The sequence below is a fragment of the Protomyctophum bolini genome, assembly GCF_963924005.1.
Source record: "Protomyctophum bolini genome assembly, chromosome: 3".
NCBI classification, from domain to species: domain Eukaryota; kingdom Metazoa; phylum Chordata; class Actinopteri; order Myctophiformes; family Myctophidae; genus Protomyctophum; species Protomyctophum bolini.
In genome coordinates this window covers 21,042,852-21,049,954 of record NC_137864.1, presented here as the reverse complement: position 1 = coordinate 21,049,954, position 7,103 = coordinate 21,042,852, and positions in this window count along the sequence as shown.

The following is a 7,103-nucleotide window of genomic DNA, read 5'->3' as shown; positions in this document are numbered from 1 at the left end:
AGTTAGCCTCGTTTCTCATCATTTTGGACCGTGGGCTATAGCCCATATCGTACGGCATACTATAGCGCGCCGTTTTTCATCATTTTTGAGGATTTGAAAAAAATGACGAAATGACAAAAACGATGGGTTATAGCCCATGTTTTTTGAAAATTTGAAAAAAAAAGTTAGCCTCGTTTCTCATCATTTTGGACCGTGGGCTATAGCCCATATCGTACGGCATACTATAGCGCACAGTTTTTCATCATTTTTGAGGATTCGAAAAAAATGACGAAATGACAAAAACGATGGGTTATAGCCCATGTTTTTTTAAATTTTGAAAAAAAAGTTAGCCTCGTTTCACATCATTTTGGACCGTGGGCTATAGCCCATATCGTACGGCATACTATAGCGCGCCGTTTTTCATCATTTTTGAGGATTTGAAAAAAATGACGAAATGACAAAAACGATGGGTTATAGCCCATGTTTTTTGAAATTTTGAAAAAAAAAGTTAGCCTCGTTTCTCATCATTTTGGACGGTGGGCTATAGCCCATATCGTACGGCATACTATAGCGCGCCGTTTTTCATCATTTTTGAAGATTTGAAAAAAATGACGAAATGACAAAAACGATGGGTTATAGCCCATGTTTTTTGAAATTTTGGAAAAAAAAAATTAGCCTCGTTTCTCATCATTTTGGACCGTGGGCTATAGCCCATATCGTACGGCATACTATAGCGCACAGTTTTTCATCATTTTTGAAGATTTGAAAAAAATGACGAAATGACAAAAACGATGGGTTATAGCCCATGTTTTTTGAAATTTTGAAAAAAAAAGTTAGCCTCGTTTCTCATCATTTTGGACCGTGGGCTATAGCCCATATCGTACGGCATACTATAGCGCGCCGTTTTTCATCATTTTTGAGGATTTGAAAAAAATGACGAAATGACAAAAACGATGGGTTATAGCCCATGTTTTTTGAAATTTTGGAAAAAAAATTTAGCCTCGTTTCTCATCATTTTGGACTGTGGGCTATAGCCCATATCGTACGGCATACTATAGCGCACAGTTTTTCATCATTTTTGAAGATTTGAAAAAAATGACGAAATGACAAAAACGATGGGTTATAGCCCATGTTTTTTGAAAATTTGAAAAAAAAAGTTAGCCTCGTTTCTCATCATTTTGGACCGTGGGCTATAGCCCATATCGTACGGCATACTATAGCGCACAGTTTTTCATCATTTTTGAGGATTCGAAAAAAATGACGAAATGACAAAAACGATGGGTTATAGCCCATGTTTTTTTAAATTTTGAAAAAAAAGTTAGCCTCGTTTCACATCATTTTGGACCGTGGGCTATAGCCCATATCGTACGGCATACTATAGCGCGCCGTTTTTCATCATTTTTGAGGATTTGAAAAAAATGACGAAATGACAAAAACGATGGGTTATAGCCCATGTTTTTTGAAATTTTGAAAAAAAAAGTTAGCCTCGTTTCTCATCATTTTGGACGGTGGGCTATAGCCCATATCGTACGGCATACTATAGCGCGCCGTTTTTCATCATTTTTGAAGATTTGAAAAAAATGACGAAATGACAAAAACGATGGGTTATAGCCCATGTTTTTTGAAATGTTGAAAAAAAAAAATTAGCCTCGTTTCTCATCATTTTGGACCGTGGGCTATAGCCCATATCGTACGGCATACTATAGCGCACAGTTTTTCATCATTTTTGAAGATTTGAAAAAAATGACGAAATGACAAAAACGATGGGTTATAGCCCATGTTTTTTGAAATTTTGAAAAAAAAAGTTAGCCTCGTTTCTCATCATTTTGGACCGTGGGCTATAGCCCATATCGTACGGCATACTATAGCGCGCCGTTTTTCATCATTTTTGAGGATTTGAAAAAAATGACGAAATGACAAAAACGATGGGTTATAGCCCATGTTTTTTGAAATTTTGGAAAAAAAATTTAGCCTCGTTTCTCATCATTTTGGACTGTGGGCTATAGCCCATATCGTACGGCATACTATAGCGCACAGTTTTTCATCATTTTTGAAGATTTGAAAAAAATGACGAAATGACAAAAACGATGGGTTATAGCCCATGTTTTTTGAAATTTTGAAAAAAAAGTTAGCCTCGTTTCTCATCATTTTGGACCGTGGGCTATAGCCCATATCGTACGGCATACTATAGCGCACAGTTTTTCATCATTTTTGAAGATTTGAAAAAAATGACGAAATGACAAAAACGATGGGTTATAGCCCATGTTTTTTGAAATTTTGAAAAAAAAAGTTAGCCTCGTTTCTCATCATTTTGGACCGTGGGCTATAGCCCATATCGTACGGCATACTATAGCGCGCCGTTTTTCATCATTTTTGAGGATTTGAAAAAAATGACGAAATGACAAAAACGATGGGTTATAGCCCATGTTTTTTGAAATTTTGAAAAAAAAAGTTAGCCTCGTTTCTCATCATTTTGGACCGTGGGCTATAGCCCATATCGTACGGCATACTATAGCGCACAGTTTTTCATCATTTTTGAAGATTTGAAAAAAATGACGAAATGACAAAAACGATGGGTTATAGCCCATGTTTTTTTAAATTTTGAAAAAAAAAGTTAGCCTCGTTTCTCATCATTTTGGACCGTGGGCTATAGCCCATATCGTACGGCATACTATAACGCGCCGTTTTTCATCATTTTTGAGGATTTGAAAAAAATGACAAAATGACAAAAACGATGGGTTATAGACCATGTTTTTTGAAATTTTGAAAAAAAAAGTTAGCCTCGTTTCTCATCATTTTGGACCGTGGGCTATAGCCCATATCGTACGGCATACTATAGCGCGCCGTTTTTCATCATTTTTGAGGATTTGAAAAAAATGACGAAATGACAAAAACGATGGGTTATAGCCCATGTTTTTTTAAATTTTGAAAAAAAAAGTTAGCCTCGTTTCTCATCATTTTGGACCGTGGGCTATAGCCCATATCGTACGGCATACTATAGCGCGCCGTTTTTCATCATTTTTGAGGATTTGAAAAAAATGACGAAATGACAAAAACGATGGGTTATAGCCCATGTTTTTTGAAAATTTGAAAAAAAAAGTTAGCCTCGTTTCTCATCATTTTGGACCGTGGGCTATAGCCCATATCGTACGGCATACTATAGCGCACAGTTTTTCATCATTTTTGAGGATTCGAAAAAAATGACGAAATGACAAAAACGATGGGTTATAGCCCATGTTTTTTTAAATTTTGAAAAAAAAGTTAGCCTCGTTTCACATCATTTTGGACCGTGGGCTATAGCCCATATCGTACGGCATACTATAGCGCGCCGTTTTTCATCATTTTTGAGGATTTGAAAAAAATGACGAAATGACAAAAACGATGGGTTATAGCCCATGTTTTTTGAAATTTTGAAAAAAAAAGTTAGCCTCGTTTCTCATCATTTTGGACGGTGGGCTATAGCCCATATCGTACGGCATACTATAGCGCGCCGTTTTTCATCATTTTTGAAGATTTGAAAAAAATGACGAAATGACAAAAACGATGGGTTATAGCCCATGTTTTTTGAAATTTTGGAAAAAAAAAATTAGCCTCGTTTCTCATCATTTTGGACCGTGGGCTATAGCCCATATCGTACGGCATACTATAGCGCACAGTTTTTCATCATTTTTGAAGATTTGAAAAAAATGACGAAATGACAAAAACGATGGGTTATAGCCCATGTTTTTTGAAATTTTGGAAAAAAAAATTAGCCTCGTTTCTCATCATTTTGGACTGTGGGCTATAGCCCATATCGTACGGCATACTATAGCGCACAGTTTTTCATCATTTTTGAAGATTTGAAAAAAATGACGAAATGACAAAAACGATGGGTTATAGCCCATGTTTTTTGAAATTTTGAAAAAAAAAGTTAGCCTCGTTTCTCATCATTTTGGACCGTGGGCTATAGCCCATATCGTACGGCATACTATAGTGCGCAGTTTTTCATCATTTTTGAGGATTTGAAAAAAATGACGAAATGACAAAAACGATGGGTTATAGCCCATGTTTTTTGAAATTTTGAAAAAAAAATTAGCCTCGTTTCTCATCATTTTGGACCGTGGGCTATAGCCCATATCGTACGGCATACTATAGCGCGCCGTTTTTCATCATTTTTGAGGATTTGAAAAAAATGACGAAATGACAAAAACGATGGGTTATAGCCCATGTTTTTTGAAAATTTGAAAAAAAAAGTTAGTCTCGTTTCTCATCATTTTGGACCGTGGGCTATAGCCCATATCGTACGGCATACTATAGTGCGCAGTTTTTCATCATTTTTGAGGATTTGAAAAAAATGACGAAATGACAAAAACGATGGGTTATAGCCCATGTTTTTTGAAATTTTGAAAAAAAAAGTTAGCCTCGTTTCTCATCATTTTGGACCGTGGGCTATAGCCCATATCGTACGGCATACTATAGCGCACAGTTTTTCATCATTTTTGAAGATTTGAAAAAAATGACGAAATGACAAAAACGATGGGTTATAGCCCATGTTTTTTTAAATTTTGAAAAAAAAAGTTAGCCTCGTTTCTCATCATTTTGGACCGTGGGCTATAGCCCATATCGTACGGCATACTATAGCGCGCCGTTTTTCATCATTTTTGAGGATTTGAAAAAAATGACGAAATGACAAAAACGATGGGTTATAGCCCATGTTTTTTGAAATTTTGAAAAAAAAAGTTAGCCTCGTTTCTCATCATTTTGGACCGTGGGCTATAGCCCATATCGTACAGCATACTATAGCGCGCCGTTTTTCATCATTTTTGAGGATTTGAAAAAAATGAAAAATGACAAAAACGATGGGTTATAGCCCATGTTTTTTGAAATTTTGAAAAAAAAAGTTAGCCTCGTTTCTCATCATTTTGGACCGTGGGCTACAGCCCATATCGTACGGCATACTATAGCGCGCCGTTTTTCATCATTTTTGAGGATTTGAAAAAAATGACGAAATGACAAAAACGATGGGTTATAGCCCATGTTTTTTGAAATTTTGAAAAAAAAAGTTAGCCTCGTTTCTCATCATTTTGGACCGTGGGCTATAGCCCATATCGTACGGCATACTATAGCGCACAGTTTTTCATCATTTTTGAAGATTTGAAAAAAATGACGAAATGACAAAAACGATGGGTTATAGCCCATGTTTTTTTAAATGTTGAAAAAAAAAGTTAGCCTCGTTTCTCATCATTTTGGACCGTGGGCTATAGCCCATATCGTACGGCATACTATAGCGCGCCGTTTTTCATCATTTTTGAGGATTTGAAAAAAATGACGAAATGACAAAAACGATGGGTTATAGCCCATGTTTTTTGAAATTTTGAAAAAAAAGGTTAGCCTCGTTTCTCATCATTTTGGACCGTGGGCTATAGCCCATATCGTACGGCATACTATAGCGCACAGTTTTTCATCATTTTTGAAGATTTGAAAAAAATGACGAAATGACAAAAACGATGGGTTATAGCCCATGTTTTTTTAAATTTTGAAAAAAAAAGTTAGCCTCGTTTCTCATCATTTTGGACCGTGGGCTATAGCCCATATCGTACGGCATACTATAGCGCGCCGTTTTTCATCATTTTTGAGGATTTAAAAAAAATGACGAAATGACAAAAACGATGGGTTATAGCCCATGTTTTTTGAAATTTTGAAAAAAAAAGTTAGCCTCGTTTCTCATCATTTTGGACCGTGGGCTATAGCCCATATCGTACGGCATACTATAGCGCACAGTTTTTCATCATTTTTGAAGATTTGAAAAAAATGAAAAAATGACAAAAACGATGGGTTATAGCCCATGTTTTTTTAAATTTTGAAAAAAAAAGTTAGCCTCGTTTCTCATCATTTTGGACCGTGGGCTATAGCCCATATCGTACGGCATACTATAGCGCGCCGTTTTTCATCATTTTTGAGGATTTGAAAAAAATGACGAAATGACAAAAACGATGGGTTATAGCCCATGTTTTTTGAAAATTTGAAAAAAAAAGTTAGCCTCATTTCTCATCATTTTGGACCGTGGGCTATAGCCCATATCGTACGGCATACTATAGCGCGCCGTTTTTCATCATTTTTGAGGATTTGAAAAAAATTACGAAATGACAAAAACGATGGGTTATAGCCCATGTTTTTTGAAATTTTGAAAAAAAAAGTTAGCCTCGTTTCTCATCATTTTGGACCGTGGGCTATAGCCCATATCGTACGGCATACTATAGCGCACAGTTTTTCATCATTTTTGAAGATTTGAAAAAAATGACGAAATGACAAAAACGATGGGTTATAGCCCATGTTTTTTTAAATGTTGAAAAAAAAAGTTAGCCTCGTTTCTCATCATTTTGGACCGTGGGCTATAGCCCATATCGTACGGCATACTATAGCGCGCCGTTTTTCATCATTTTTGAGGATTTGAAAAAAATGACGAAATGACAAAAACGATGGGTTATAGCCCATGTTTTTTTAAATTTTGAAAAAAAAAGTTTGCCTCGTTTCTCATCATTTTGGACCGTGGGCTATAGCCCATATCGTACGGCATACTATAGCGCGCCGTTTTTCATCATTTTTGAGGATTTGAAAAAAATGACGAAATGACAAAAACGATGGGTTATAGCCCATGTTTTTTTAAATTTTGAAAAAAAAAGTTAGCCTCGTTTCTCATCATTTTGGACCGTGGGCTATAGCCCATATCGTACGGCATACTATAGCGCACAGTTTTTCATCATTTTTGAAGATTTGAAAAAAATGACGAAATGACAAAAACGATGGGTTATAGCCCATGTTTTTTTTAATTTTGAAAAAAAAAGTTAGCCTCGTTTCTCATCATTTTGGACCGTGGGCTATAGCCCATATCGTACGGCATACTATAGTGCGCAGTTTTTCATCATTTTTGAGGATTTGAAAAAAATGACGAAATGACAAAAACGATGGGTTATAGCCCATGTTTTTTGAAATTTTGAAAAAAAAAGTTAGCCTCGTTTCTCATCATTTTGGACCGTGGGCTATAGCCCATATCGTACGGCATACTATAGCGCACAGTTTTTCATCATTTTTGAAGATTTGAAAAAAATGACGAAATGACAAAAACGATGGGTTATAGCCCATGT